This window comes from Sciurus carolinensis, chromosome 2, assembly GCF_902686445.1.
Source record: "Sciurus carolinensis chromosome 2, mSciCar1.2, whole genome shotgun sequence".
In the NCBI taxonomy this organism is placed as follows: Eukaryota; Metazoa; Chordata; class Mammalia; order Rodentia; family Sciuridae; genus Sciurus; species Sciurus carolinensis.
Window position 1 is genome coordinate 79206094 of NC_062214.1, and position 27984 is coordinate 79234077.

Here is a 27984-nt window from a genome sequence, read left to right on the forward strand (position 1 = left end):
TCGGTAGAGTGCTTGCCTTGTAAGCACAAGGCCCTGGGTTCGATCCCCAGCACCCAAAAAAAAAAAAAAAAAAAAAAAAAAACCACTATTATTTGGATTTTAAAATAATGAGCTATTATTTTTAGCAGAACAATGCAATGAGTTAAAGTCCACTTTTATGTTCTTTGCACAGTGGTTGAGATTTGACAGTCTGTACACCAGGGGCTGGGGTTGGGGGCGGGAAACTATACCATCCTTTCAAAAATCCCTCACTCAGACATTATCTTTGCTAATCTTACAAAATTAGTAGTTTTTGCCAGACTGTCTCAGGTGCATCAGGAAAGGAAAACAAAACTATTAGGTGTGAAGGCAGCAAGAAAACTACAGTAAAGACCATACATCTCAACACTCTCAAATCATTTCGTATGCATTTAGATCTAGTAACAACAGAATTTGCAGTAGCGTGCTCCCTCAGATTATTTTTAAAAGCTTTCAATTTTGGGCTTTAATCTAAATAAATAAATCCTTTGAAATAAAATATTTTTCTAGGATAATTTAGATCACAACTTGTCCATGTGTGAATAAGCAACAACAACAACAACAACAACAAAAACTATCTTTCCTTGAAGGCCAAATATAATTTTTTTATAAACTGCATTAATAGAAAGATGTCTGTTTTCCTTAGTTTCAAATTTCCCTTTGGTTGATGTTCAAGCATCTTTTTATGATATAAAAAGCTGGCCACATGACTATTACCACTAAATAATTTTTAGAAAGGTAAAAATAAAAAAGCAAAATCCTGAACCCCATGTAGTCAAGTCAACAACTAGAAAAAAATTGTTTTCTGAAATGATGAAAACATTTAGAAAGACCAACTGGAAGGAAAAGTACACCATCTGATATAAAACATTTAGAGTAAGATATCACTTTGGAAGTAATAAATATTTACCAGCAGTTGATAATGCAGAACTAAAAGATTACTCTCTATACAAAAGCCACGACTTTATATTGAACCTATTCTACTGGACTTGGCAATTTCTTTCTGAAGACTTTTATGTGGTTGCAAACATTTTTAGCATTTCATACTTTACAATTCAGCAAGGGAAATCAATTTTCAGAAGGTGTTCCCTAATTATATTAAAAGCGCAAGGCTGAACTATGCCAACATTCTATTTCAAAAAGTAAAAATGTAAACTGGGTCACATGTTAAGAAGATGCCTGTTGCTAAGGTTTGGTTGTGGTTTGTTACCCAAGGGTTCATGTGTGGGAAGCTTGGTCCTGGGTGGCAGTGTTGGGAAATGGTGTGGAACCTTTAAAAGGTAAAGCCTATATTCTATTACTGTGGCAGTAAAAGAGTCTTAGGAAATTTATGAAGATGAAGGCATCCACCGTAATGATGGAAGAGACCTACATGACAACATCGGAGGATAGTGGTGATTCTGGACTGCACGGGGCTCATCCAGTTCCACAAGAAGCTAGTACAAAAGATGCAAAGGAAGACTTGGCAGTCAAAGTGACTGAGGGAGATTTGTTTGTATCTTCTGGGATCCTTCTTTTAGAAAGGAAAAAGATTGTAGCAAATAACTCAATTGCCATTTGTTAGTATGTACTTCCTGGAAGAAAGCAGTGAAAGGGCAGGAATAATTAAACTTTGGACAAGGTTGCAGTTCTTAATGTGTAAGATCTATTGCTTTTTATATTTGTTTATAGTAGTAGAGCAACCTTTAAAATTGCTTTAATTAGTGTGCAATGTTGGTTTTAAGAGGCATCCTTTTCCTTAGGATTTCCTGTGTGCCTATTGATTATAGTATATGTTTTAGTAAATCCAAGGGAATTAGTGTACTAAACCTAGCAAATACCTGTTAGTTTATGCATTCAATCAAAATAAGAAGGTCATGATGTTGTAAGGAGATAAAGAGATGAGGATGGTGGGAACTTGAGGTTAAGAGAATAATTCTATAACACGAGCCCACTGTACTGACACCCCACACGCTTTCTTTGCCAAAAAGCAATCTGCCTGCAGCCCCTCCTGGCCTGAGGGAACAGGAAATGTCCAATTTCTCAACAAGAGGCAGGAGGCAGAAAACCTGGCAGTGTACGTAATGAATGTGTAGGTTGAGAAGATGAGGGTCAATTATCAAAGAAAAGACAATGGGTTGCTTACAGCTAACCTCCATCCAGATCAGATTGCACTTCCCTGTTCAACCAGTTGCTTACACCTCCAGGGATGTACTTCCAGCACAAGCAATTACTTGTTGGGGTCCAGTGCTGCTCCTTCCTGCCCTCAGGCAAGTACATAGAGAATATAAAAGAGAGGGGGATTCTTGGATCATCTGTAAGAGACAAGACCACCCCTCCCACAGGCACCCAGCTCTTGGCCCCACTTCTCTCTGGAGAAGTCTGCGCCTCTGTTCCTCTCTTAAATAAAACTTGTTTACTACCTTGCCTTGGTGTTTCTCGGGTGTTTAATCTTCAACACTGGGGGAATGAAGACTCATTAGGTATCAATGGTATAATAGCATTCTATACTTTATCCAGTTACAACTTGTCAGTTTTTTCTCTATGTCTATCTTCTGTATCACTTAGGTTTACTTTTAGTTTCTTGTTTAGTTCTATAAAAATTGACTTAATTACTTGGACAATTTGCTTTAAATAAAGTTAACACTAAGATTTCTTTAGAGATGAAAAAGACATTTAAATAAAAGAAAAATTCATCCAAAAAATGAACATTATATCAGTCCAGATATTTACAATGAGTTTTAACATTTCATTTGTGTGGTAATCTTCATTTTTAATACAAAACAAAAAAAAAGATGAAGCTGAGTGGGAGGTCATTAGGTCATGGCAGAAGTTGTTCTCAGAAGGAATTAAGATAGCTCTAATGGGAAATCTAAACTGTCATAAGAGTGAGTTGTTGCATGAGCAAATCAATACCCTAAATCAACCTCTGGCTTCCTGTTTTAAGACATGATCTTTGTCCCCATAGCTCTGGCCCTTAAGATGCCATCAGCCCATCACCTAGAGTGCCTGCCTCTCAAACTCGGAGACCCAGGTTCAAGTCCCTAGCACTGGTAGATTGCGGAAATTCCAAACAAACAAAAGATGCCATCAGCCATTAAGTACTTACCAGAGGTTGAAGTGGGACTACCTAATCTTGGACTTTGAACCTTCAGAATTACAACCTAAATAAATGTATAAAGTATCTGCCTCAGATATTTCATTATATAATGAAAATGAACACTTATCAATAATGCAATTTTACATGCCAATCAGCTTATTATAAAACTTTTTACAAGTCTTTTCCTCACTTCATATAACCTTTGTTTGCTAATAAGTCATGTTTAAAAAGAAAAACTGTCCTGATATTGTAGCATAGAAAAGAGATCTTTAGGACTGGGGTTGTAGATCAGGGGTAAAGCACTTGCGTAGCACATGTGAGGCACTGGGTTCGATCCTCAGCACCGCATAAAAATAAAGTATTACCTACAACTAAAAGTTTAAAAAAAGATAAATCTTTATAATGTATCAGTTTAGTACTCTTTAGATTGTAACAAAATCCAATTCACAATACCATCAGCAAATATGAATTAATTTCTCTCACAGGGCAAGAAATCTACAACAATTTCTTTTTCATTCTATTAACATTTTATACTCATGCTTAATGAGTTCCAAATGGATCCAAAATGGTCACAGCAGCTTCAAGCATCAAGTCTGTATGGTTTGGATGTCAGATGTCCCCTCCCAAACTCCAGTGTTAATGCAGGAATATTTGGAGGCAAAATGATTGGATTGTGAAGCTGTAGTCAAATTGATTCATCCTAGTTTGAATGGAGTAACAGGGTGGTAAGTAGGCAGGTGGGCCACTGGGGGCACGCCCCGGAAGGGTTCATCTTCCCTGAAGTCCCTTCCCCATTGCTCTGCATCCTGGCTGCCATGAACTAAACTGATTCCCTCTGGCAAGCCTTACAGCATCACAGCCCAGAGCAAGGAACTTGGTCCACCATGGACTAAACTATGAGCCAAAATAAACTTTCTCTCCTCTAAGTTGTTCTTATCAGGTGTTTTGGTCACAGGGATGCAAAGTTGAATAACAAAGAAATTGATACCAAGAGTGGGGTCATTGCTGTGTATAACCTGACCATGTGGTTCAGAAGTCTTTGGAACTGGTTTGGGGGAGAAATCTGAAAAAAGTTTGGAGATGCAGGCTGAAGAAGTCTTAGAATATTATAAGTGGAGCTTAATGGGCTATTTTGGTGGGAGTTCAGAAGACCAGAATGATAACAGGAATGCAGACTATACATACGGTTTCAGAAGAAAATGAAGATTCTGTGGGGAATTGGAGTAGAGGTTACTCATATTATATTCTGGCAAAGAACTTGCCTATATTTTGCCCATGTCCTGAGACTTTGTGTGAGGCTGAATTTTATCTAGTGGAGGCAATTTCAAGACAGCACAACATTCAGTCAGTGGCATGGATTTTGCTGACAGATTTTAACTAGGTTTACTGTGAGAATCAAGAGGGGAAAAACACACACACACACACACACACACACACACACACACACACAGCTGAAGGATATTAAAAACTTGCAGTTTGACCAGAAAACTGCATGTAAAACTGGAACCAAGTAAGATGGGATTGTTAAATAAATTACAGCTACTGAAGAGATGCTAAATTCTTTGTGTGGAGACAACAGGAAAGATGATTTCAGGGCATCTCAGGGATTTGAAAGACCATACCCATTACAGGCTCAGGGATATAGAAGGAAAAATTCCTTTGAGAAAAGATCATGGGGCACCCTGCTCACATAGGGGAACTAGGAAGTTGTTTTTACGATGTTCAGTTACATAGCACTCAGAAGCTGAGGCAGCTGTAATTTCAAGAGGCCCAGCTATTGCATAAGCCGTCTCCAGAACTTGGCTTCATCCATGTGGTGCTGGTTCTGAAGGAATGCAGGATGCTGGAGTTAAGGGGTCAGGGAGTTGTTCATTGAGATTTCAAAGGTCTGGGAGGCTAAACAAAGTGTATCAGGGTTGGAATTCCTGAGGGCTGCCCAAGAGAATGATGTACGAAGCTGTAAAGATGAAGCCAAAGCTGGAATAGAGACCTTAGGAATTAAGAGATGCCAGTAATGTGAACTGTCTGCCAAGCAAAGCTGCTAGCTATGGAGAGAACCCATACATGCTGCAACCAGTAAGGCCAAATGGGTGGGGTTTCCCAAGCCCTTTGGAGAGAATGTCTCACTACCATGTGTCCTAGACATTATGAGACCTGTTTGTTTGCCGACTTGATGTCAGTCTTATTTTGGTCCCATCCCTTCTTTATATGCCCCTATTCCTCCCTTTTGGAATGGGAATGTTCACTCTGTGCCACAGTATATGGGAGATAGATATACATACATATGTGTATATGTAACTTGATTTTTATTTTACAGGGGCTCACAGTCAAGAGTTTGCTTTGAGTCTCAGAGGAGACTCTGAACTTGGACTTTGGGGCAATGCCTAAACTGATAAGACTATGGAACTCTTAGAAATGAACTAAATGCATTTGGTATTGTGAGATGGACGTGAATTTTGGAGGTTCAGGGGTGGAATGTTATGGTTTGGATGTGAGTTATACCCCTCAAAAGCTCCCGTGTTAATGCAGGAATATTTGAAGGCCAAACAATTGGACTGTGAGTGCTATAACCTAATTAGTCCATGGTAGTTTGAATGGACTATTGAGGTGGTAACTATAGGAAGGCAGGGTGTGACTGAAGGAGGCAAGCCACTGGGGGCACACCCTGGAAGGGTTTGTCTTCCCTGCAGCCTCTTCCCTGCTGCTCTGCTTCCTGGCTGCCAGGAACTAAACAGCTTCCCTCTGGCAAGTCCTTCCCCATGATGAGCTGCCTCACTTTCTGCCCACAGCAAAGGACTTGGTCAATCATGGACTAAATCTCTGGAACCATGAGCCAAATAAACATTCCCTCTTCTCAGTTGTTCTTATCAGGTATTTTGGTCACAGTGACGTAAAACTAACACAACATCTAGGGTCAAAGCAAGCAAAAGGGTTTACCTCAGCTGTCTGACCCTTTAATCACACACCCAAAAAAAAAAAAAAACCCTTCCATTAAGTCCTTCAGTAGACTTATGGGCTAGAATTGCAATAATATGGCCATTGTAGGAGTAAGAAATGTTAGAAAATCAAATGCTTTTCTAAATTTTTTGTGGTAGAGGTAAGGAATGGAGCATTAGATTGGCCAACCAAAAGTATCTGCTACAGTCCTCAAACCAATATGCACACATACGCTTCTTCCTATATATATGCACAAAACAGAATATACCCATTCTCTCTTGAAGGAAGACAACCCCACTATGTCATCCAATTACTAAATATAGCTTTGGGTGATTTTCTGTCTGCTCTATCAATTCCAAATATGACAACACTTATCTGCCCATCTGTATAGTTAAAAGATATATCTCTAAACTACTCCTCTCCCATATAATGATGAAAAAGAAAGAAGAAAGAAAGCTCAATAAAAATTCCCACTCAGAAAAAGGGGATAATGGGAAGTACACAATGGTCAATGGCCCACAATCCATATCAAATCACAGACTCCAAGGCAGGCAGTAAAGGAAATTCCTTGATTACACAATATGGTAGTTCCTAATCTGAGTCTGACAATCTTCTTTGTCCTTAAGCTCTGCAACCTTATCCAAGGTTGGTTTTAAAATGGATACCCTTCCCACAGCTCCATAGCTTCTGTAGACTACTTCGTATTGATTTCACTCAGGGAGGCGAGGATGAGAACTGACTGAAAGTTCAAATAAAACCTCAGAACTGGGCTGGGGGTGTAGTTCAGTGGTAGAATGTTAACCAAGCATGTGTGAGGTCCTGGGTTTGACCCCCAGCACTGAAGGAAGGAAGGAAGGAAGGGAGGGAGGGAGGGAGGGAGGGAGAAAAGGAGGGAGAGATAGATGGATCAAACTAATTGCCAGCTTTGCAACATAGTTCCCTCAAAAACATATCCAACTTCTGTTTTATTTGCTTCAGAACAGTTCCTCAAATAAATAACCACAATTCTCCCCCGACCCAAATATTTCAAATAATCTTTGGGTCTGGACATTATCTCTTAGCTGTTGACTCTAAACTTTTATAACAGACTTGAGGCAATTCCAACAATAGCCTTATGTAGGAAGGTATTATCTTTAACCCCTGCAAAATTCCAAATTATGGGGCTCGTTGTCAATCTAGAGTAGGAGCTAAAATCAGAGTGCCTTTAAAGCAAAACCATATTTTACCCCTAACCACTTTCATGCTGAGCACTCATTGAGTTTACCTCCTCCTGTAGGATTCTACCAAAGTTGCAAGAGATAACCAACACCAGACAATATTCCACATTTCCCCTATCATTTCTTCTAATGCTATTAGTCTCAATTTGCACAAAGTCAGCCATCCATGGAATAGCAGGCACAGGTTAACCAAATGTTTTGCTATCCAATGACAAGGAATATAACTTCCCTCTCCTTATCTTTTTCCATAAGTCAAGAAGTTCAACAATGTCCCTGACTCTTCAATTCTCCTTCAAGGCCCTCACCTTGTGGGAATCACATTTGCAGCCTCGTACTTGTCATTTCATGGTTATAAGATGGCTGCTACAGTTCCAGGCTTCGCATCTGCATTTAAGGCACAAAGAAAAGGGAAATTGGGTAATACTAGCCACTGAATGCCCCTTTGTCAGGAAAGCAAAAGACCTCCCTGAACTCTGCAGAATTCTCTTCACAATCACTGGCAAAGGGAAATGGGACTGTTGTGACAGGTTTCAACTGGTAATGGCTTTTTTCTGGGCATACTGCTACCCTAAGAAATGAAGGTAAGCAACAGGGAATGGGTATTAGAGAAGCTGCCAAGATTATCTGCCACACATAGATATTTATAGTTTTAAACAGCCAATGGCTATTGGGTGAAATCTTAGATACTATAACAAAAGTGGAGGGGTGGGGACTCAGGTGGTGTTACAGAAATACATTTTAGGTAAAGATATCCCCAATTAAAAAACTAATCTTATTTAGAATCTATTGCTGAAATGGGTGCCCTTTAGCATTTTTGCTTTGCACAGACTCTTCCCTTCAATTCTGAACCCACATATTCTCTAAAATACCCGTGTTTATTAACAACTGTTTCTATGGCAGCAGAGCCCCTGGTGGTGGGGCCCAGAGGTAGAAACTATTTATAAGTTAAAGACTGACAATACATGCCAATAGCAGCTATTATTGATGAAATCCTTGAGGAATTTCTCAGATAAATATTATAAAAAAACAAAACATATTCAAAGTGCCTGTCATTTACTAAGAAACATCTTGATTTTGATTTGGTTTCTCATCTAAGTCACCAACTAGAAGAAAATATACTTATCATCCTGGTACATGGTTTATGTAACAGTTTTATCTTATTATAAATTAATTAATTTGTACTCTGGCATTACACATTAGGTGTATCACATTGTAGGAGTAATTTTATCCTCTCTGGGACCCTACTGACCACTTTGGGTTTTTAAGACCACAAGACTGAGAATAAGATCTTTGTAAGTTTACTATGGTTTTACCATTCAATGTGGTCTTTTGAGTAACAGCAGCTGGCCTGCCTTAGGCAACAGTCCTTCATATCACTGAGTGTTTGTAGAATGTTTATAGAAGCAAAAAATCTCATTCCATGTAGCAACTCACAAAAGCCACTTTCGTGTAAATTGTGCCACCTACAAATATACTCAAGTCACCAAGCATTTGAAGTGTAATAGTTGGCAAGCAACCCTACCCTCAACTCACACTTTTTGTATGTTAAAAAAGGTAGGTAGTATAGATATACAGGATCCAACATCAGAGGTCTAAAGACAGAAGGCTAGATAGAGTGCAAATCCCAGTTCCATAGAACAGTCCACTCCATAATGGATGTATAAATCAAGGCCCAGCTTCCTGACCTATATATAAAGGCAGAAAGAAGAGGAGACAGTAATAGTACAGTTTAAGTCTCCCTATTTGAAAATCCATAATATTCCAAAGCTGAAACTTATTGGGTATCATGTTAGCACTCAAATTTAGATGTTGGATCTCGGAGCATTTCAGGTTTTGAATTTTCAGATTATGGATGCTCCACCAGTAAATCAAGGTAAATATTCCAAAGTCTGAAAAATTCCAAAATCTGAAAAACTTCTGGTCTCATGCATTCCTGAGAAGGGATACTCAATCTACACCTATTTCAAAAGGATATATGAGTATAAAAAGAATCTGTGTGTGTAAACTGCCTGGAACTTAAGAAGAACTCAATGAGTGTCAACCATTATTCCTAATTGGAAAATCTAAATTATGAATGGCTATATTTTATGCAATGTAAAAATGACTGGATAATAAAGATTAAGTTTTGAGGCTGGGTTGTGGCTCAGTGGTAAAGCACTTGCTGAGCACATGTGAGGCCTGGTTTTAATCCTCAGCACCACATAAAATAAATAAATAAAATTAATATATTGTGTCCATCTGCAACTAAAAAGATCTTTAAAAATTAACTTTTTGGGGCTTGGGTTGTGGCTCAATGGTAGACCGCTTGCCTGGCATGTGTGAGGCCCTGGGTTCAATCCACAGCACTGCATATAAATAAATAAATAAAATAAAGGTCCATTGACAACTAAAAAAAATTTTTAAAAATTAACTTTTTGGGGCTGGGGTTGTAGCTCAGTGGTAGAGCACTTGCCTCGCATATATGAGGCACTGGGTTTGATCCTCAGCACCACATAAATAAAATAAAGATACTGTGTTCATCTACAACTAAAAATTTTTTTTAAAAATTAACTTTTTATGAAAACTATAAAATAAAAATTTTCCCAATTTAATAATTCATCAAAAATCACAGTGCCAAAGCTATCTGGTGAGTGATTCATAAACTCATTTAAACTATAACTTGACAATAGTAAACTTTCCACTCTTTGCTCTGAGAAATAGTCTTGAATTATGCATGCTTCCTAAAAAATGCTCTGTTCAACAATGGCAAGGAGGGGGATACCATATTTCTCCCCAGCCCAATTATCCCCTTACAATATTGCCCCCCACCCTGGTCTTCCTTAAGGTTCCCTATGTCCTTAAAGTCTAGAAACTCTGACTATAGTCAATACCCCAATAGGATATATCTCGGAACATTGTCCTCGGAAATAAAGGAGTCAATCACCTTGAGACTTTTCACATGTGTGTGCCCTTCTCAGGCCTGAATTACCATTTCTCTGCCTCCTTTGTCCTTAGTATACATAACTGATCATCCTCACATTTCCTTGCTTATAAGAAATGGTCCTTTCCTTTAACTATTGTCTACTTCCTCTCCTACACAAAGACTTCTTTCATTTCTGCTTTATTTGACTTCTGAGCACAAGCCTCTTTTGCCTTTGACCCTCTTATCTTCATTCTCAAACCCTCCCAGTCACACTTCCTCTAGGCACAATTCAACTTCTTAGTTCTCCATCTCCCTCTACCCTCCCTTCAATCATATCTGAAAGTTCATTGTTGTTTTGAGGACAAACTCTAGCATAAACTTATTTTTAATTTCTTGATACTTCACTCTAATGAAAATCTGGTTCTCCCTTAGATCACAAGGTACCTTTTCCAATATAACTATTTTCTCCTTGTTTTGTCCTCTTCCTCTGACCCAATAGAAAAACATGAGGAACGGCCTTTTCCTTGCTACTAAATGCCATTCTCAGATTAACACCTCTGGTCTACTTCTCACTGTCTGAAATATCCACCTTATTCTACATTTTGGAGAACAGGCCTTAACAATCCTACATACTCTTCTTTAAATTTGTCATCCTATCCTCCTCTCTACTCTTGGTAGAGGTGATTCATTAACAGCCCACAATTCAATTTCTATCGTGTTAATGTACAGATACTTGAACATTACACAAACCAGAAAAATTGAATGTGTTAATGATAGTCACAAGGTCAAAAATGGAATAAATTGAGTAAAATACATGATGTATCTCTACTCACAAAATAACTATAGCTTTCCATAACATTCTTTTTTTCAGGGGTGGGTACTGGGGATTGAACTAAGACACTCAGCCACTGAGCCACATCCCCAGCCCTATTTTGTATTTTATTTAGAGACAGGGTCTCACTGAGTTGTTTAGCGCCTTGCTTTTGCTGAGGCTGGCTTTGAACTCTCTTGATCCTCCTGCCCTGCGCCAGCAGGCCTGGTCCAAAATATTCTTTTTTTTTTTTTTTTTTTTTTTTTTTTTTTTGCAGTTCTGGGGATTGAACCCAGGGCCTTGTGCTTGCAAGGCGAGCACTCTACCGATTGAGCTATCTCCCCAGCCCCCAAAATATTCTTAAAGTCAAGTTCTATTGCCCTAAATCACCCTCTGCTTTTCAAAATAACCATAGCATTATGAGGTTAGAAGGTCTGATGATGGGTACTTAAGTGGGTATATGTTATTCATGGCAGACAATCACTACTTAGAAGATCTTCTAGAAAGAGAATCCTACAACTTCTCAAGATAAATAATTCCAGTCTTAGCATACTTAATTCCAAACTCTGACTGCTTTGTCCTACTGCTTTTCTACTGTGGATATTGAAAAAGGGGAGCACCATCCTTAGAATGATAGCCCTCACCTACTTAAAAGCACTATGGTTACCCTGAGCCTTCAGTTTCCTAAGTGTGACCACTTGGATTTTCTCCAGACTCTTATTCTCCAAAACTTTCTCCAATTCTATTCATTTTCATTCTATTATTTTTAAATTACAAAGACCAGGGTTAGATTTAACAAGCTAACAGCATTCAGTTGTTCCTGGTTTAAACAGTTAACATACAATGAACACAGTTCTATACAGATAGCTGCTCAAATACTAGAATTGAGGATTGTAAAATTACAAGTTGCAAGATTTTCTTCACTGCAGAGACTACCCTTATTGTTTCTTAATTAAATCAAACCAATGATCTAGGATTACAGTTAACAAGCTATGACTACACGTATAGACCTAAGGTATTAAAAATAAGGAATAAATAATTACTCACTTGTTCAGTCCTTGGATGAAAACTTTTTTCTAGATTGCAAGAGTAGAAAGGAAACTGGCTTTCTCTTTATGGATCACCTCTACTACTTCTGCTTTAATGAGAAATGTAGCCACCATAAAGAAAAAAATTAAAATAAAACAATTTTAGTAATGCAAAAAAAAGAGGACAGTAAGCTGTTTACAAATTTCATATAAAATTTTCTTTTATTTAGTGATACCTAAAAGGACTTTATAAGTAGAAGCTTCACTTTGTCGATATTTTAATTTGACCTGCTTCCTTACTATTTTTAAGGTCCCAAGAAAGCTATTTATTATTATTATTTCCAAACAAAAGGCTAGAAATTGGGTTAAAAGGGAAATAGAATTTTATTAACAGATTATTGGATGGGTGGGAGGTCCTTTCAAACACAAGTAGGAACTTCTGGAAAGGGCAAGAAATTATATACATTTTTACTATGAATGCTAGTCTTTGTGTTATGTCCCCTGAGAAATAATTTTACATGCATGCTCATAAATAAAGTCTTAATAGGGATTATTATTTCAATAAGGTAGTAACACTCATGAGGAAAGATGGGGGAAAGTAGTATGTGTTATGATCTATCCTGTACTTAAAAGTTCATTTTCCAACTTGGTGCAGCAGTGCATGCCTGTAATCCCAGCTACTAGAGAGACTGACAGGAGGTTAAGAGTTTAAGACCAGCCTCAGTAATTTGTAAGATGTTATCTCAAAAAAATTAAAATTTTAGAAAGGGTAGGGGATATAGCTCAGTATAGAGCATTTGCCTAGCATGTTCAAAGTTCTGGGTTTGATCTCCAATACTGGGGAAAAAAAAAAAAAGGATAATAAAAAAGTTCATTTTCCCCAAAGAACATTTATTTTATATGACACTAAGATCAAGGCAGTGGGTATAAAATGGTAATATATGAATATCATAAATGTTTATATCAAGCCAATTGTTAGAACACAGTAATCAATTCATCAGTAGCTTATATTTTCCATAGTCATACATATAATGAACATAATAGGTTTAATAATAGTGTATTTTTCAACCACAGAATATCAGAGTTAATCAACTTTCAAATTCAATCATGCTGGTTCTTTGTCTGGTTCACTTTCAGTCTGTTAGGTAAGTGAAAAGTCAAATTTTATTCTGTACATGAAATAATCATATAACCATAAAAATTTAAAGCTAGAAACATATGGGTCCCTCTCTTCTCTGAGACCCACTTTCTTCCTTGAAAGTATCTCCTTTTCCTTTCCCTTCACTAAAACTCATGCCTATTACTCTGGGGCCAGGGGACTTCTACATGGAGTAAATTAGATCTTCTCTAAAACAGATATTCACTTGATTGCCTTACTGAAGGTTACAAAATGAGTGAAGAGGTAAAACCCTGAAATCCAGAATGGCTTCCCCGCTACATATTGATTCCTTAAACTTATTTAGGCGCAACTCCGTATATACTTGTGAGGCAGTGAGACACCAGGGTTGAACTTCAGGTCTCTGAATCAGACTGCCCACATCTGAATCTTGGTTACTCCACTTGCATATTTGTGTGATCTTAAGCAAGTTACTTAATCCATCTGTGCCTCAGTTTTCTCATCTGATAACATTAGACTGATAATAAATATACCTTCCCAATAGGATCATTATGAAAAATACATTTAAAGCATGTAAAATGGTATCTGACACATTGAAAGCATTCAATAAATGTCTATAATTATTAGGATTGTATCAATAAACACATGGATATGTTATTTGCTATGTTTTAATGTAACCTAATTACATTAATTGGAACATTTTGGGGCTCTCAAATATATATTTGTTGATATCTCATTTTGGCCCATGAATTATGTAGTCAAAGGAACAATTTCATCATTAAATACATGCAAAATTCCAAACACACAATAAAACATTAAACACATTAGCACATTATACTAAACACATAATAAAACTCACTAAAAAATTAAATATCATTCACTTGGTGATGATTTGGGCCTACTATGGTATACTTAGAATATCTGACATCAAGAAAGATCTTTTAATATCCCCTCTGATGTGATAAAACTATTTCCTATAATGATCATGAAATAACAGTAGCCAAGAAAATAAAAGTGAGAATTCTTTTATTCAACTCCACTTATATGACAATCTAAAATAAAATATTATAGTTTCAGAAGTATAATTTATTGTTTTCAAAAAAAGAAAAAAATCTTATGCCTACATACTGGTCTGTTCCAGTAGTAAGAGACATTACAGCTCCTGTTTTCTTGATTCACTCTTCCGTTTTGAAACAAATATTAAAACATTAAAGAATTTAAAGATATTTCAATATGGTAATTATAAAAAATAATTTCATATATGAAATAAAATTTGTACTTGCTAACCAAAAATACTACATCTCAGTTTGCACTTTTTCTGACTCTTAAATCTTACATACAAATAAAAACTTAAGTGGTCACACAGGATGACAACACTGAAGTAACCAAGTTGTTTCTTTACCCTTACAATCACAGCTATGCAGGAAACGGACCAAAGGGATTGTAGATATGAACTGTGACTGAGGTCTTAAATTACCCTAAACTTCTATGAATTTACTTGGAAACACTCAGTATTGAGTCCATGTTTAGTGAAAGTCAACTGTATTAGAGTAGTTCTCTAAATTAATTTCCTTATGGAATACAACATTTATTAAAGGATAAATCATTAGAATCTCCTAAATTATTTGCAGGGGGCTGCGGATAGAACCTAGGGTCTCACACAAGCAAAATGTGATAATGTGAAGCTTACATATGTGTTACTAAAATTTAATAGAATCTCCTAAATAGTTTAGAACCTAGACCTCACATGAGATTTTTCAAGGAGTATTTATCACTAAGGTCATAGAGAATTATTGATAAATAAAAATTACTGGCAATAAAATGTAGACAGTGGTTTTATCATAATTTAAATCTACAAATAATGAGAATTACCACCTTTGTCCAAGGTAATTGCTTTTAAGTGCCCCAAGGCTGGTATGCCAATGATCAAGGTGAAATCTGCCCTTAAGGTAGTGGTTTTTTTTTTTTTGCAGGGTGGGGGGGCTGGGGGGAGGGGTACCAGGGATTGAACTCAGGGACACTCGACCACTGAACCACATCCCCAGTCCTATTTTGTATTTTATTTAGAAACAGGATCTCACTGAGTTGCTCAGTACCTTGCTTTTGCTGAGGCTGGCTTTGAACTCTTGATCCTCCTGCCTCAGCCTCCCAAGCCCCTGAGATTAAAAGCATGTGCCACTGCGCCCAGCAAGGTATTGTTTTTTAAGATGGGCTTGCTGAATTAGGTATTTAACCTAGTTGTAAGAAAACCTCTTCACAATTAACATTTATTGAAGGCCTACTGAGTGTGTTGTATTGTTTTTGTGTTGTATCCACATATGCTGTTTGCACAGGATGTTGCTAATTTACAGGTCAATTTCATTTATTTAAGTTATCTCAACAGGATTTTTAATTAAAAAACCTTCCTGTTAGCAATTATTTCGAAATAATATCACAGTTACATATATTCTATGTAGCAAGCTTTCCACTGACTCAAATTGGTTTTCTCCCTCTACATTCCGAATAATTGAAGTTTTGTAAAACAACATTTAGAAAAGCTCAAAATATTAACATTTGCATAAACATTAACAATTTGACTTTGGGGATTATTCAAACTTTAAAAAATCATGTGGCATCAGATTCATTTGTTCTTTTTCAAGTAGCCACTTCAAGAGAAAAAAATTTTCTGACATCAATCTTTTTCAGACATTCATAGGAACAACATAATTCCCAATCTGCCCTCCCATAACCTTACAGCTGCACGCACACACAAATTTTATGCTTATGTGATCCTGGTATACTGCTGAAAAGACAGTTTTTTAACAAAAGGAAAATCTGGCTTACCTCAAACATCATGTTGGTATGGGAGATCATGCCAATTACAGCCACCTTAGGAACAAGTCTATCTGGCAAGAAAGTGACATACAAAGCTTAAACCATTTCTTCCATTCCTGCTCTATAGCTACTAAATCCTGTTGCTGCTAGCTTGACTCATAAAATTCCCTCTCATTAGTCACCTGCAGTCTACTGAAGCAACACCTATACTATTTATAGCTTCAGGATTCCCCAAACTCACTCATCACAGGCAGTTGAGAATTAAAAAAAAAAAAAGTCAATCACATGGAAATTAGATTTATATAGGTTTGAGGTGAGGCTTCAAAATGATTTGTAAACAATTGTTCCTCATTGATTCTTAAAAACCAAGCAAGTTTAACAATAATGTGCCAAGCAAAAAGGGAACCAGATATAGATCTTCGTAGTTCTCTAGACTGATCAGCCTCAAGGGCTAATCCTCATCCAGATGTTAGACCTTTGGATATTTGAAAACAAGGGCAGGCCAAGTATGGAGAAAAGCAAATGGCATCTTGTCTACACCTCTGATTTAGGATTTCAACATCCTTGAAGAATTTATCAAAAGAGAGGAAGAAATTGGGTATGTGCTGTGGAAGTAGGACACCACCAGGGGGAAACATAGAGCTGACAAATTATACATGTTTGGGGATTTTTGATTTCACACTGCAACATAAAATGGTTGCAGCTACAATTTTCGTGAACATATATTACCAGAGAGAAACAGAGATAGAAACAGCACACTTAAAAAATATGGGTAAAATATGTTAGCATATACTTTTCATGTAGATTTCTCTAGGTCTTTGTAGACAGCCATTGTAGAAAAAAAATGTTGGTTTGAATTTTTTTAAAAATTGCATTAGACTATAAAGATTCCAGTTAAGCTAAAGTGGTCTTCCAATTTCTCTCTTTAGGTTTCAAAATAATTGTCCTTCTCTATTAATTAGCATTGTAACTGGATACTTTTCAAATCAAAGGCATTAAATCTTAAGTAGAATTCTACTAAGTAGAGAAAACAGAGTGAGCTATGCCAAGGCTCTTTCTAGATCAAGTGTAGTAGAAATGTTGCCACCACCTGTCAGAAACTATGCCTCCCAACCCATAAATCCTCCATTAAGTATTCTTAATCCATCCCCATTTTCTCCTTTCCAATCCATATTTCTTCCTTCTCGAAATGTGAAGGAAAATCCTTGCTAAATGAGGCAGATTTTAAATATGTCTCCTTCAAGGGTTTTTTCCCCCCTTGAAATTCTACCATTAACAACTCCAGTTGGGTAAGAAATGCTGACAGGTGAAGGAGAACTGAAGAAGAAATTTGATATTCCAAGTTTGCCAAAATTAGATACTCATTCCCTATCTAGATATTCCTAAGAAAATTTTGGTGCAAACTCCTGGGGCAATTCTATGACTTGGGTTTTGGAAGTCTTCCACTCTAATTTCCATCATTTCACTAGAACAGCTGAGATGAAAAAAGGAGGCAATAAAGGGCATTCCTGGGAGGCCAACTGGGCCTAACGAAATAAAATCTTTAGAAGAGGTATGAGAACAAAAGCCATCTAGAACTTTGTGTCCTAAAGATGAGTGTTGCCAATCCGTTCAAGTATTTTAATATAAAAAGGCCAGGTTCCCCTAGAAAAAATGGCTGTATTTTTTAACGTGAATTGACAGAGACTACATGTAACAAACTACAATAAATTCAAAAGCTGCTTAAATAACCGTGCTCACAGCAGCATCTGCTGATATTAGAGTTGTACATTTATACGTGAGGACTTTTTTTTTTTTTTTTTTAACCTACAGAGACTATTTGTGGTTGTATCCTGATTGCTCAGTTACCCCACCTGTTAACTAATAATCATGGTTCTAGAAAGAGCATTCTCAATCCGGGCAGGATACCTGCTCAGAGCAAAATCTTACTTTTTGTGTACAAAGCACTGATATACATACACGTGCAGGTGCACAGCGCATCTGTGATAGCTGAATGGGAGGGGAAAATGTCTTCAAAGCCTTAACGATAAAGATGGGGCGCGAGAAACACTGCCCTGAGGGGTCCTAAGTTAAGACCATCAAATGAGGGTACTGACAAGTGTTTTTCTCCCAGACAGTACACTGAGAGTCAAGGGTCTCTGAATCTGCTACGACCCCGACAGAAAGAGGGGCTTTCCCCTCCGTGGCCTTCAAACTTAGAGGACACTGCATGCCGTTCGCTTCCTCACAGGGCGCGGATAAAATCGCACAACTGGGAATGAACCGTGGAAGCCGCAAAGCGCTGCACCAAAGCGAGAGGAGGTTCCTAGTCTCGGCTGTACCAAAGCCCCGGCTGGGCCCCCCACTTCTCCCGAGTGCCCCCTCGGCCTCCGCACTTGTTGCTTCTCCGCCCCGCCCGCCTCCACCTTCAGACCTCCCCTTCGCGACCCTCTCCTCTCTCCACACGCACACACGCGGTCGCCCGACCCTGCCCCGCGACCGCCTCACCCACGCCACGAAGCCCGCGCGCTGTGTTCGGCCCCTGTGGCGGCGGAGACCCGGCCCCCGCCCCCTGCCGGGCTCCCGCAGCCAGCCGGGGCCCGCCGAGGCCGCGGTTTCCTAGACAGCCGCGCCGCCGCTCCGCAGCCTCAGGGGCGCGCGCGCGGCCGGCGAGCGGCGAGGGCGCAGGCGCGGGCCCGGGCGAGCCACCGGCCGAGGCCGCGCGCGCGCCCCTGAGCGCGGTGGGCGGAGGGGCGGAGGGAGCCGCCGAGCCGCGAGGGGGCGGGGGGGCGGAGAGGGGAGCCCGGGGAGCTAGAGCCGGGGCCCGGGCCGCTGCAGAGCCAAGCGAATCCCGAGCCCGGGCAGCAGGTATGTGTCCTCGCAGCCGGCGGCGGCCGGGGCTTCCCCTGCTTCACTGCCCGGGTCCTGGGGCCGCGGAAGGGGTAGGGGCCGGTCAAGGTTTGCAGGGTGCGTGCCCGGGAGGACTGGGATCTTGCCGCTGACCTTCATCCCCCTGGTGGGGAGAGCCTGGCGAAGGTGCGTGGGGCAGCCCAGGTCTTCAGTTCCAGCCTGGGGACCTGCTTCTTGTCACATGCTTCTTATTTATTTTTGCAAACTGCCCTGGTTCGGGTCCAGCTGCAGATGCCTTACCTCCCATTCTTTGCCTCCGTGTGCCATCTTGCATTTATTAATAAAACATGTTTCTGGGGGTGAGGGGGGGTTGCTGCTGGGGGAATCCCATTGCAGTACGGCAAGCAGGCGCCTATTTTCGGATTTTAGACGTGGTATAGAGGTGGAAATCCCACACCCTGGAGATTTGTGGCTTGGTTGGTCGTGACCACTTCCTAGTGGGCTTCCCCCGTTTGTCGCGAAGCGCCCCAGCGGCCGGATGGTTGTTTGGAAAGGATGGTGGGTTTTTTTCATCATCAGGCCAGAATTCCGTTCAGGGGACAGGTGCAAGCTATGGCAGACAGTTCCCTGCTTACTAACTTGCCAGAGAGGTTTTAACCCAGGAAATTTGTCTCGCTTGATAGCGAAGAGATGGCCTTGAACAGAATCTCCAAGACTTGAATACTCAAACTCATTATGGCTTTGCGTCTGAAGATGACAAAAACTAGCCACCTGTTGGAAATCAGACCCCATAAGAGCCCCCCATACTCTACCCACCCATCCCTGTTTCCTAATCACCAATATTGAGATAGCCATAGGCCCATAGGTGTGCTTTCTATCCTCTTTCATGCTAGTTGGCTTTTGTTTCTTAGAATAAAACCTACCTGTGATTCGATGCCTTATGTTATAGATTGAAATTCTATGATTTGTACATATTCTGTATTCCTACAGCATCATGTCCTAAGGACTAAATTTCTCTTCACTGTATATTACCTGTTACCTGGCTTTTCATCTTGCTTTGAGCAATAGTCAGAAAAGTGGGATGAATGTAACTGCTTACCCCTTTTTCTCCCCCCAAATAATGTGGCGAAAAGAACAGTTAAGCTAGTGGCATAGAATGAAAATGGTTATCACAAGATGTTGGGATATGAAAACTGGACTGTAGTGCCACATCTCATCATGAAGAGGATACTCACATGTACCAGGTACTGAGCTGATATCTATTTGTGCATGATCTCCTTGGGGCCTATCCAAAAAACCTGTTATCTCCATGTTGAAGATGAAGAAGCTAAAACTTAGAAAGGTTAACAGACTTATCCAAGGTCATACAGTCAGGGACAGGGTAAGGATGCAAACTCAACAGTATCTGATTAATGAAGAGAGGGTAGCTTTAACCTTGATCCTGCTGTTCCTCTATCTTTTCATTAAGATCATGCTTGTTCACAAGACCCATTATCCCAGATCTTATTTTTTACTTTATAGATTTCACGCCACCTTTGTGGCTTTCCAAAAAGAGAACCCGTTGTTTCAGAAGGGGTCTGTGTGGAATTTTTTGCAGTGGCACTAAACCTATTTTAAAAATTGGGGTCTAAGACATACTTCCAATGAACTCTCCCACACAAGCAACTATGTTCAAAAAGTTGTTTCACTCCCAATTTAAACCTATTAAGTGTATAGGAATCCAGGAGAATGAATCATTTTTCATTATCTCACCCTACCCTTAACCTTCTTGCTGCCCCCCCATACTCTCTTCTGGCCTGTCGGCCTTCACAACACTGTCATGCTTTTGTGTGAGTGCCTTAATGAGAAAGAATCCGTACCAACCATAGACCATAATCTAGTCTGTGACTATAGCAATTTTCATTTAAAGTTCTTGGAATTTGTATATTTACTCATGGACAAGTATTTAATCTTTTTTTTTTTTTGCAAGTGCATTACTATAATGCAGGTATTGGATTTTGTTATACATTCCTAGCAGTTCTCTTAGATTTAAAACTTACTGTAGTTGCATCAATGGAAAATTCACCCAATGGAGCTACTAGCTTTTGTAATCAGGTCATATAATTGAGAGAGTAGTTAGAAAGGTATAGGTGAATATAAGGAACTATCTAAAAAGTATATCCCATGGAAATTACAACTTTTAATGACAAATTAGTGAATAATATTAAACAGGAAATATAAGATTGCCTCTTGTAAATTATAAAAGCTCAGTTTCTTCCTTGGGCAATATGACTAGTTTTAGAGCTCCAAGATATTACCTTTTTCAATATACAGTACTGTGTTCTGCTGTCAGTAAAGCAATTTGTGTGGCAGTCTTGCCTCACGGAAAACACTCACTTTGGGAAGAGTGCATTTCCCAGTGCTTATGGAAATGCTGAGGTGAATTTTTCTACCTTGGGGATTTCCAGTCTGTGATAAGATAAACTCAAGATAAGTCCTGATGGTACTGGGGAAGAAGCAGAGAAGAAAGAGAGGTATTGCTTAATTTGTGGGGGGAAAAGGGGTGGGGATGGGTTTTCCTGTGGGAAGCATCACTGTCTTCTCCAATCAAGAATCTCATAATTGCAAAATGAGAGGTGTACTAGTCAATCACCTTCCATTCAAGCAGGATTTCATTTAATGCAGAACTGAGCATCATTTATGGTGCAAAGGCTAATTCAGGGAATGTAAAACTGTTTCTAAACTACATTTTCTCTTGCAACATAAATTTAAACTGGAAAAAGCCATATGGGCATTTAATGATGCTTAGGCATTGTTTTTTATTCCTCTCACCAGAAATGTATTTTTTGGAGAGGGGAGAAGGACTAAAAGTTTTCCAAGTGATGTAACTCACATGTCTTACTGTGACTGGTTATAATGCACATTTTAATACACTGTTGAGTAAGACACTGGCAACAGGAATATTTGTCTTTCCTTGGATGACCTTGCAGGCGTCACTTAGTTGTGAAATGTAGTTTTTCTCACAGTATCCCTTAATTTAGTATTCTGTAAAATGAATTTTTTTCAACGTCAGCAATTTTGAATCACAAAAGAAGTTCACAGCTTTGTACTTTGAAATACTTGATTTTCATCAGTCTTTATTTCTCTCCTTGGTGGCAGCTGTAACAAGGGTGTTTGATTTATTTAAGAAGTGCTTCACATTCCATCCCCTTTAAAATGGAATAATTTGGAGTTCCTAGACTTTAGGCAAGGTCCATCTCAGGTTCATAGATCCCAAGATCTTTTGTGGTCCTATTCTCATCTGAGAACCCTAAAACTCCCTTTGGTTCCTTCTGTGTTCAGTCTCCCCATAGAGTAGCTGTAAGAATTCCTGAAGTCAGACCACACCAGGCCCCCTTGAGTGTGGTATGGGATAGGGACAACATAGTACTGATACGAGGCAGGGCCAGGAGATGTGTTCCCTTGCGTCAACACTGACCTATGTTGTGCTTTCTGATTGCCAGTGCAACATGTGCTCGTAGAATGTGCAAACTTTTCAGAAATACAGATGGTTGAAGGTCAATGTCCCAAATCTTTGGTAATCTTAACCTTTAACAATGACAGCTATTAACAGTGTAGTGTAGATTCCTTCAGGTTTTTGAATGTGGAAACTAAAATGTTACTGTTTGCCAACAATACTGTACTATGTACATAAATGAATGTTGTTTGGTGGTTTGTTTCCTTGCACTCGGTAACACATCTTGGACCTCTTAGAGGACCTTGAATGGCCTTCTTCTAGACACCATTCATTCAACCACAGTGGGAGCTAAGTGGGGTTGGGGAGCCCTGTAACCAGGGAAGGAGAAGGGAACTGATGACTGGTAGGTGGGAACCTGGCATGGGCTGTGTCCTATGATAAGCAGTTTCACATTCCATATCCCTTTGCAGTGACCCTTTGTGGTCAACTGTTTATAGATGAGGAGATGGGGAACCCAGGATAGATGATACAGGAACTGAGCTGGGGTTCAAGGCCAGGTCAGTGTAGCTCAGACTCTGAGTTCTTTACCTTTTACTGCTCTGATTGCAGAAGGAATTATTCTCTGCCCCATAGTTCTCTGGCTCCCATCCTGTTCTGCTCCAACTACATTGACCTTCTTGCTGCTCCCCTACCTCAGGGTCTTAACATTAGTGGGCCCCTCTTCTGCAGTGTTCTTCCTGCAGATAATTGCATGAAAGATATCTGACTTCCTCTAGGCATGGCTTCAAGTCTAATAACTCCTTTAAATCCACCTCTCCACAGGCATTCCTATCCCTCCTCCCTGGCTTGTAATCATAGCACCTCCTAGCATACTGCCTTAAATCATTCTTAAGTTTATGGCCCATCTCCCCCATGGAATGAATGCTCTGGAAGACAGGGGTTTTGTCTGCTTTGTTCACTCCCTAACCCTTATTTCTGTGGTGAAAGAACTGACAAGCCTCTGTGGCGTCCTTGAATCTTTGCAGTTTCTCATACTTCTTGTTTTTGTTAGCCTCACTGTTCTCTATAGTGAGCAATGAAGCCTCTAAGATGCAAAGACTTTATGTGTTGTTTGGGGAAACAACAAGGAAAGTGGAAAAGAGGAAAGATTTGTCTTACTTTTGAGCCAGTGTTGGGGAGAGAGGAACCTTCCAGGTCAAGTCAGGTCCTATAAAGATGGAAAGAAAATCACCTGAAAATTGGAGGTGTAACTAGGTAGCACAAGCTTGTGGGGAGAAGGCCTATGATGGGGAAGAGACCTGTGTGGGTTTCCTTCTGCTTGGGGTGCATAAAGTTTTGGAAGACTTCCAAAGAAGAGGATTCTGGACTTCTTTGCCAAACACCAAAATTCTAGTGGCCTGAGTCACTAGAAAAAGGAGGAATCTCTGGTTATTCACACCGGCCTTGCACCCAGGCAGGTCAATCACTGAACTATCTACAGTAGCCTGCTGCAGTTTTTAAACATTATAAACACCTGCTGGTGTTCACTACCAAAGCACTTACTTGGTATGTCTGAGACATGATGGCAGGAAGTATACCCCAAGTGCATCACAGCCTGAGGGTCTTTCAGCCCAAGAAGCCCCAGACTCTTATCCATACATCTTTCATACATTTATAGTTCTCAGGAGTTCATTTGAGTTGAGCAAAATTTTAAGAACTGCAATTTTAAGAACTCATTCAACCTTGAAACACTTTAGAATGGACCACATCGGGATGCTGAGTTAATGATCCTGGGAAGAAGTCCTGGTGAAACTACATCTCAGCCACGGAGTAACCACCACTGCCACCACCTCCTCCTCCTGGTGGTCCTAATTGCTGCTCTCTGTGGTCTGAATTATCTGCCTTAAGTAAAATTCCCCTTCAAAACCCAGCTTCCCTAAAACTGCTTTTGATTTGTGATAGAAACAACCCAGTAGCTATGCAGAGGCTGATAACCCCAGTTCCCATCACTTATTAAGACAAAGAATTTTTATGAGGATTTTTGTGTTTTGCAGCCCAGGTTTTAGAAGTCCAAACTGGAATCAGTCAGCTCTTTTCCAGATTCAGCATCAAACTATATTGCATGCAGTGCTTGGCTCAAAACAAGTCCAAAGCAAGTTATCTCATCCCGGATTCCCTCATAACACCCTGCCTTAGTGACAGAACTGCTACTCAGCCCAGCCTGTGTTATGCATGAGGTCTAGTAACCTTCCCTGCAACAGTTTCCCTCAAACTAATTAAATCTTTACATTTTACTTGATTGATATGCCTTAAAAAGAAAAAATAAAAAATAAAAAACTTCTATGACACTTGGTTATTCTCCTTTACCATGATTGCTAAAATTTGTTATGTTTGCCCATCAAAACAAAAGAGGGTGAAACATATTGCGATCCCTGAAGTAATGAAAAGGTTTCCAGTGTTTTGGGACAGAATCTCAAAAGAAAGCCTTGGCAATTTCTCTCCATCTCTCCCAGGCTTTCACTGCTAGTTTTTCCCCTCAGCTCTGTCTGCTATTGCTCCCTGCGTGATGCCCTACAAGGAACTCCTGTTCCTGCCCCTCTACTGAAACACAACTCGTAAAGGTCACTGGTGATTGCCTAATCACAAATCCAATGGTCGTTTCTCAGATTTCGTTCCTGATGGCTCAGCAGCATCTGACCCTATCGACTCCTTCCACTCCTTGAAATGCTCTCCATTGGCAACTCCTTCCTGGCGGTGCCTCTGTGTCTCTGATCTTCCCTCTGCTCTCTCATCCTGCCTGTTCTATCAAGAAGGAAAAGCCGTCTGGTGACATGTTGAGAGCATGGACTTTGCTCATGATCTGAATCTTTTCCCTAGCACTTGCCAACTTTGTAACTTTAAATAAGTCACTTAACACTCTCCCATCACCCACCTCCCACGGGCTCCTTTATGCTCATCAGTAAAAGGGGGAGAAGAGGAGCCACATCATGGCATTGTCAGGAGAAAGACTGAGTCACGTGTTCCAAGTAAAGAGTAAATGCTCACAAAACACCACCCTTGATCATCCCAACTTTCTGTTCAGATACCTTTAGATACCCCTATATCGTGGGAATAAAACCCTAACTCCTCCCTCTGACAATCAGGGCCTCTGAGACCTAGCTCCCTTCTAGTTTAGTCCCTGCCCTCTCCCAGGTCTGCCACTTCTGAGCCTTTGTCAGTGCTGTCCCCACTGTAGGGCCTTCACCACCTACTTCTCTGCTCCTGCTTCGCTGCCAGAGGAGGGAGGGTCTGAGGGCTGTGCCCGCCTGGGAGGCAGGAGCGCAGAAGTGCCTGGTAACGCTGGATGCTGGATGCTGGCCATCCTCCCTTGGTCGCAGAGCCTCTCTTTCTGCAGATTGCAAATCACTTAAGGACTCTAGCTGTGATGAATGCTTTAAAAAAAAACTCTTTCTTGGCATTTGGCACTCTAGTTTACACATAGTAGGAATTTACCTTGTATCTTTTATCTGCCAAAACATTATGGTTGTCTTGGTTCTCCCCAAATCCTTTTTTTTCCCTCCTAAATTGAAACCTGACTTGATCCAGAGCCCATTTAAGTTTTATATGAGAAAAATTGAGTCAACATCACTGGGAACAGTGAACCCTTTGGAACCTTTTTGGAATGAGAAGAGATATATAGAAATAATTAAAGTAACAGGAGTATAGGGAGTAATTGAATGCTTTTTTAAAGTAGCTTGAACTCCTACCAAGTGAAAGCGGTTAGGATTTTTATTTATTTATTTAACATTTGAAGGGTTTTTTTTTTTGCCCCCCTAGCCTCATCCCCTCTACCCTTAAAGTAAAATGAGCTATGAAGTTGTGAGCTGTAAATTCATAAACCTTCAGACTGGGTCACAGGCCTGCCACTGAGCCTCTGTGTTCTGGTCCTTCTTTTTTTTTTTTCCCTTAGTAACCAGGGAAAGAGAGTATTGAAGTTAAGTGGAAATTAAAGGACAGGCACCTTGGAAGGAAGGAAGGAGGGGAAGGAGGGGGGGAAGAAAAGAGGAAAAAAACAAAAGAAAAACCTTGCACAGCCGACATTTACGTAAATATCTGCTATGTCTCTGAGGTCATGAAGTGTTGGAATTTTTTAAACAGCTAATGAAACAATTTTCTCTGTCACCCTGGACCATGCTCTTTGCATCTTGAGATAGCTGTTGTGGGGCTGTTCTGAGCACCATAGGATGCTTAACAGCATCCCTGGCCCTTCTCCACTAGATGCCAGTGGTATTATCACTAATCCTCTCCCTACTGTAACAACCAAAAATGTCTCCAGAATTTGTAAATGTCCCCTGGGGTGCAAAATTTGTCCTCCAGTTGAGAGCCACTGCCCTAAATGATCAATACAGAAAACTCAACATCATCTCAGTTTGTAAAATACAGAACTTGAACAGTTTGGGTCAAATGAAAATGAATATTATAATAAAATGAAAGGTAAATTTGAGTTTGAAATTACTAATAGAGAAAAATTCCATGTATTGGAGCAGTTATAGACTCTATCATAAATAAGAAAATGTAAACAAAGTAGTTACACAAGTTCAGACTATCTTACTTCTAAAGGTCTCAGGGTGTTTGGATATAACTGCACATGCAGAGACCTAATAATCTTCTTGGCGGGTTTTTTGGCATTGTATTTAAATGTTCAAAATACTTCTAGGCCTTTGACAATAAGTATATTTAAACCAAAAATAACATTTCTTGAGAAATCAGAGTTGGTTACAATTGGAGGAATTATGTTTGACCTGAAGTGTGCCAGCTCTCTCCATGGAGTTTTATCCTGGCCATATAACCGCACTCTAAGACAGCACCTTCAGGTGCTTCGAGGGTGAAGTCAGAGTGACAGGGTATTTTGTGCTTTGGTGAAAAGCCACAATTGCTCAGTAATCTTTGTGGCTGTTACAAAATTTAGCTGTAGCCTTGTGATTTAAAACCTAATTCCAATTGACTGTCACCATTATGTTCTTTCAAAATGCAGTTGCAGAAATTGTATGCCACACCCAAAGATCAAGGGTGACAGTTAAATACATTCTTCCTGAAAAACTTTTTAAGGCTCCAACCTTGGGAGAGACCTGCTTTGGCCAAAGATTACCTCTGGATTGTTCATTGCCTTTGGAAAGGAAAAGGATGTGTAGAAGCCCATCAAGATGCCCCCACCCAACTGTCTAGAAATAGTCTTGGGTAGTTTCTTGAATCAAAGAGGCAAGAAAGCTTTATTACTCATTCCACAGACAATTGGGAACATCCTCAATGTTCTAGATTTGAGCTAACAGGTGGAAAGAACTCCAAAGATCATATCCAGGGTTGTGGTCTGAATCATGTCCTTAGTAAATGCATGTGTTCAAACCTTAACCCCAAATGTGACTATAACTAGGGACAGGGTCTTTAGGAGGTAATTAAGGTCAAATGAGCTCATAAGGGTGGGGCCCTAATCTGATAGTACTATGGCCTTATAAGAAGAGGAAGAATGGTCTTTCTGTCTCTTCCTCCTCTGTATAAGGTAGCCATTTGCAAGCCAGGAAGAGAGCCTTCACCAGAACTCAATCTTGCTGTCACTTGAACTTGCAGTTTCCAAAACTGTGAGAAAATGGATTTCTGTTGTTTAAGCCACACAGTTTATGATGTTTTGTTATGGCAGCCCAAGCTAACTAATATATCCAGCATCTTCATTGTACAAATGAGGGAATTAGACCCAGAGAGGTACCTGATTTGCCTGAGGTCAAGATACTAGTTGGAACATAGAACCTATGCTTTCTGATTCCAAGTGCAATACATAATCCC

General features: G+C 39.8%; 2 protein-coding genes across 22 annotated transcripts in view; one reads left to right on the forward strand and one right to left on the reverse strand.

Moving 5' to 3' along the window:
• The window catches only part of Nrg4 (neuregulin 4), a 175325-nt gene extending 156332 nt beyond the window's left edge, over positions 1–18993 (reverse strand). For 3 of the 18 annotated variants that reach the window (XR_007106987.1, XR_007106985.1, XR_007106986.1), the window contains exons 1-3: positions 18411–18590; positions 15933–15990; positions 12012–12102 (exon numbers count right to left, since the gene is read on the reverse strand). The gene's annotated coding sequence lies outside the window, so the exon portion shown is untranslated. Of the gene's footprint in view, positions 1–12011; positions 12103–15932; positions 15995–18410; positions 18864–18905 lie in introns of those variants that run through there. The other 15 variants (XR_007106982.1, XM_047538884.1, XR_007106983.1 and 12 more) reach the window with 14 other exon arrangements.
• The window catches only part of Tmem266 (transmembrane protein 266), a 111305-nt gene continuing 102019 nt past the window's right edge, over positions 18699–27984 (forward strand). The window contains exons 1-2 of one of the 4 annotated variants that reach the window (XM_047538860.1): positions 18700–18770; positions 19886–19996. The gene's annotated coding sequence lies outside the window, so the exon portion shown is untranslated. Of the gene's footprint in view, positions 18771–19885; positions 19997–27984 lie in introns of all 4 variants that reach the window. The other 3 variants (XM_047538859.1, XM_047538861.1, XM_047538862.1) reach the window with 3 other exon arrangements.